Source organism: Pavona decussata, unplaced genomic scaffold (assembly GCF_977016875.1).
Source record: "Pavona decussata unplaced genomic scaffold, jaPavDecu1.1 SCAFFOLD_3641, whole genome shotgun sequence".
Lineage (NCBI taxonomy): Eukaryota > Metazoa > Cnidaria > Anthozoa > Scleractinia > Agariciidae > Pavona > Pavona decussata.
This window is the reverse complement of record NW_028146452.1, coordinates 10,001-15,000: the sequence shown is the minus strand read 5'-3', so window position 1 is coordinate 15,000 and position 5,000 is coordinate 10,001. Positions and strand designations below refer to the sequence as shown.

Here is a 5,000-nt window from a genome sequence, read left to right as displayed (position 1 = left end):
GACCGCGGTCCATTCAGATCCGCAAACCCCGGCCGCACTACCCGCCGGCTGAATCTCAAACGGCGCATTGCTGAGTCCATTCGTTTCCCTTCCAACGGTTTCACGTACTTTTTAACTCTCTTTTCAAAGTTCTTTTCATCTTTCCCTCACGGTACTTGTTCGCTATCGGTCTCACGCCAGTATTTAGCTTTAGATGGAGTTTACCACCCGTTTTGGGCTGCATTCCCAAACAACCCGACTCTTCGAAAGCACATCGTGAGCGGCCGTCCGCGCCACAGACGGGGTTGTCACCCTCTGCGACGTGCTGTTCCAAGCAACTTAGGCATGGTCGGTCCGCCGAGAAAGTGCTTCTCGCAACTACAACTCGCCGAAGCGTTCAGGCCTCGGAGATTTCAAATTTGAGCTCTTCCCGCTTCACTCGCCGTTACTGGGGGAATCCTTGTTAGTTTCTTTTCCTCCGCTTATTAATATGCTTAAATTCAGCGGGTAGCCTTGCCTGACCTGAGGTCCAGATAGTTATGTTTTTGTCGTGGGACTCCGCGCGCGCTCCGGACACTCACCCAGCCAAGGACCAAATGGATTTTTAGCCTTCGCATGGGGGTGCAGAACAACGCACGATGCGAGTCTCTCTGCTTTTCAAGGGACACGGCGGCATAAGTGTGCCGTGACGCCTCAATGCCGCACACTCAAGTGCGTTGGATGATATCCGACACTCAGGCAGACATGCTCCTGGGAGAACCCAAGAGCGCCATTTGCGTTCAAAGATTCGATGATTCACTGAATTCTGCAATTCACACTACTTATCGCAGCTGGCTGCGTTCTTCATCGATGCGTGAGCCAAGAGATCCACCGTTAAAAGTTGTCTCTCTTTTTTGTTTTTCCAACACTATTGGTTCTCAGACTGAATAAACAAAGTTTGTAAAAACATAAAGTCGGGGCTGACCGAACGCACGCCAAGCGACGGACGACCATTTAACGGCACAGAGACCGACCCCTAAAAGATTGCGTACAGTTCACACGGTAAACAAGTCTCAAAGACTCGTTTTGGATTGTTTCATCGGTAATGATCCTTCCGCAGGTTCACCTACGGAAACCTTTGTTACGACTTTTACTTCCTCTAAATGATCAAGTTTGACCAACTTTCCGGCATCCGGCGCTCTGTTGCCAGAGTATCGGCGCCAGTCAGGAGGCCTCACTAAACCATTCAATCGGTAGTAGCGACGGGCGGTGTGTACAAAGGGCAGGGACGTAATCAACGCGAGCTGATGACTCGCGCTTACTAGGAATTCCTCGTTCAAGATCAATAATTGCAATGATCTATCCCCAGCACGACGATGTTTAGAAGATTACCCACACCTCTCGGTGAAGGAGATACTCTTTGACATCGTCAGTGTAGCGCGCGTGCGGCCCAGAACATCTAAGGGCATCACAGACCTGTTATTGCCTTCCTGACTTTGGTTGCATACCAACAGTCCCTCTAAGAAGTTAACCGCGAATCGGGATTCGCGTAACTATTTAGCAGGTTAAGGTCTCGTTCGTTAACGGAAATTAACCAGACAAATCACTCCACCAACTAAGAACGGCCATGCACCACCACCCATAGAATCAAGAAAGAGCTCTCAATCTGTCAATCCTCACTATGTCTGGACCTGGTGAGTTCCCCGTGTTGAGTCAAATTAAGCCGCAGGCTCCACTCCTGGTGGTGCCCTTCCGTCAATTCCTTTAAGTTTCAGCTTTGCAACCATACTTCCCCCGGAACCCAAAAACTTTGGTTTCCCATAAGGTGCCAAAGGGGTCATCCAATAACACCCTCTGATCCCTAGTTGGCATCGTTTATGGTTAGAACTAGGACGGTATCTGATCGTCTTCGATCCTCTAACTTTCGTTCTTGATTAATGAAAACACTCTTGGCAAATGCTTTCGCAGTAGTTCGTCTTTCGTAAATCCAAGAATTTCACCTCTGACAACGAAATACGAATGCCCCCAATTGTCTCTCTTAATCATTACTTCGGTTCCAGAAACCAACAAAATAGAACCAAAGTCCTATTCCATTATTCCATGCTTACGTATTCAAGCGCTGGCTTGCTTTGAACACTCTAATTTTTTCAAAGTAAACGTCGCAGATCCTGAGCACACTCAGTTAAGAGCACACCCAGTCTTTGCGAGGAAGAACAGCCCGGCCAGTAACATACCTTGCGGCAGACCGGCCGAGCCATCCCGAAATCCAACTACGAGCTTTTTAACTGCAACAACTTTAATATACGCTATTGGAGCTGGAATTACCGCGGGTGCTGGCACCAGACTTGTCCTCCAATGGATCCTCGTTAAAGGATTTAAGTTGTACTCATTCCAATTACAAGACTTGTAAAAGCCCTGTATTGTTATTTCTTGTCACTACCTCCCTGAGTCAGGATTGGGTAATTTGCGCGCCTGCTGCCTTCCTTGGATGTGGTAGCCGTTTCTCAGGCTCCCTCTCCGGAATCGAACCCTAATTCTCCGTCACCCGTTGCAACCATGGTAAGCCACTACCTTACCATCGACAGTTGATAGGGCAGAAATTTGAATGAAACATCGCCAGCGCAAGGCCGTGCGATTCGATCAGTTACTATGAATCACCAAATGACCGGGCAGAACCCGCATTGGTTTTTAATCTAATAAATACATCCCTTCCAGAAGTCGGGACTTTTCGCATGTATTAGCTCTAGAATTACTACGGTTATCCAAGTAGTAATGGTACAATCAAATAAACGATAACTGATTTAATGAGCCATTCGCAGTTTCACAGTACAAGTGCTTATACTTAGACATGCATGGCTTAATCTTTGAGACAAGCATATGACTACTGGCAGGATCAACCAGGTAACTATCCACCGCAGGGAACAGAAGTTCCTTGCTAAGCGGCCCCCCTCCGCAGAGGGAGAGCAAGCTTTCTTAGATTTTGCCTCCACGGGGGGAACCCATGAGCCAAACGGACCACACGGTCCCTCGGTCAAGGGAAACCCCGTCTTGTTTGCCACGTCTTTCTCACAACTGGACCCGTGCACAGTTCAGGCATACCTGTCAGACTCGCCAAGCGAGCTGAAGGAAGGCAAGAAAAGTGCTTCTGCGAAGGAAAATATCCTCCTGCTCTTTTGTCTCTATCATTAGCCAAAGGCTAGCGTACACAACTTCCATCTACACTCTGCCTGCCACTACAGTGACAATGCTTTCGGGCATCATCTTTTCCCTCCTTCGAAAGGAAAGCTACAAGCCCAACTTTCCTTGCCCGTTAGTCAATTCTGCCCTCTATTTCTCCGCCTTGCCGCCGTGGAACATAAGGGACAGGGTTTACTAGCCAGCTCCTCTCGGAACCTTTGCGACCAACCTGCCCACACTATAACCCCCAAACGCTAATAAGGAGACTGCATGATATGGTAGACAGAAAATAAAAACGCGAAAAAAATGAAATTTTGAAAATCGAACCCACAACCAGCCAAATCGTTTGTAAGTCATGCCAAATGACTGGTGACATCTTAAAAACCCATTGAAGCCACAACATCCCATAATTTCACGCTTTTAAAGATTTGTCACTATACGCACTGTAAGTACCTCACTAATTCTCACCTCAGATTTTACGGGAACATGTTCAAATTTTAACACGCCTCTCAGCACGACCAATTACATTAAAATTCATCGCAAAAGTCAGAATTCTCCAATTTTTGAAAAATTCACTATATTCACTGTAAGTACCTCGCTAGACAGTGGAGACCTCAGATTTTACGGGAACATGATCAACTTTCGACACACCTCTCAGCACGAGCAGTTACATAGAAATCCATCAGGAAAGTCGTGCTGTGAAGAGGTCTTTCGACTAAGAAAAATGGTGGTGTGAGGAGGAGTCACCTAAATCAGAGAAAAATACTCTTATAGGAGACTGCTACGAAAGACATTTCTGAGTCCACTGGCCCTAGTCCCCTAATAAGTGTATTTCTGTTTGTTTTAAGAAGGTCCTCCTGACATCACCAATCTTCTGTCTTCAATCCTAACCCCAACGTTAACCCTAACGCTAACCCTAACCCTACCTCCCTCAGGGGCAGTTCTATGGTTATGATCCCACGGTAGGCAGAAAAACTATCCCAATCTAGGTTTTCTTGTATGCTGACTCCATTTTAAATGCTTTTACTTGAGTCTGACAAAGGCAAAGCCAAATACTCACCCCTATATGGACGGGGAAGCAAAGTGCGGATTTTGGTAGGTCGGCATTTTCAATCAGGAATGTTGCCATTCGAAAGAGCGTCCAAAAAAACTTGGTTGGGACACATTTATTTTAGAAATTAGCGACCTAACCAGAAGTGCACTTTTTGGTGGGCCTACCCTACCCCCCTCAGGAGCAGTTCTATGGTTATAATACCACGGAAGGCACAAAACCTATCCCAAACTAGGTTTTCTTGTATGCTGATTCCATTTTCAATGTGTTTCCTTGACTCTGACGAAAGCAAAGCCAAATACTCACCCCTATATGGACGGGGAAGCAAAGTGCGGATTTTGGTAGGTCGGCATTTTCAATCAGGAATGTTGCCATTCGAAAGAGCGTCCAAAAAAACTTGGTTGGGACACATTTATTTTAGAAATTAGCGACCTAACCAGAAGTGCACTTTTTGGTGGGCCTACCCTACCCCCCTCAGGAGCAGTTCTATGGTTATAATACCACGGAAGGCACAAAACCTATCCCAAACTAGGTTTTCTTGTATGCTGATTCCATTTTCAATGTGTTTCCTTGACTCTGACGGAAGCAAAGTCAAATACTCACCTCTATATGGACGGGGAAGCAAAGTGCGGATTTTGGTAGGTCGCCATTTTCAATCGGGAATGTTGCCATTCGAAAGAGCGTCTAAAAGAACTTGGCTGGAACACATTTTTGCTATAAATTGTTGACCTAAGTATATAAGCAAGTATATAAGCAAATACTCGTTACATAGCATAAATAGCCTCTAAACACCCGAAAAACCTCTCCAAATATC

At 46.2% G+C, this 5,000-nt stretch overlaps 2 non-coding genes and 1 pseudogene across 2 annotated transcripts; all 3 read right to left on the bottom strand.

The window, feature by feature from the left end:
- The window catches only part of LOC146446318 (large subunit ribosomal RNA), a pseudogene marked incomplete at its 3' end in the record, with an annotated part of 2,929 nt that extends 2,419 nt beyond the window's left edge, over window positions 1-510 (bottom strand).
- A 197-nt stretch (window positions 511-707) lies between these two features.
- LOC146446317 (5.8S ribosomal RNA) lies at window positions 708-861 on the bottom strand. The gene has a single exon (XR_014862787.1). It is a non-coding gene; the product is annotated as a 5.8S ribosomal RNA (ribosomal RNA).
- Window positions 862-1,061: 200 nt separating this feature from the next.
- LOC146446316 (small subunit ribosomal RNA) lies at window positions 1,062-2,862 on the bottom strand. Its single transcript, XR_014862789.1, has one exon. It is a non-coding gene; the product is annotated as a small subunit ribosomal RNA (ribosomal RNA).
- Between the last annotated feature and the right edge of the window lie 2,138 nt (window positions 2,863-5,000).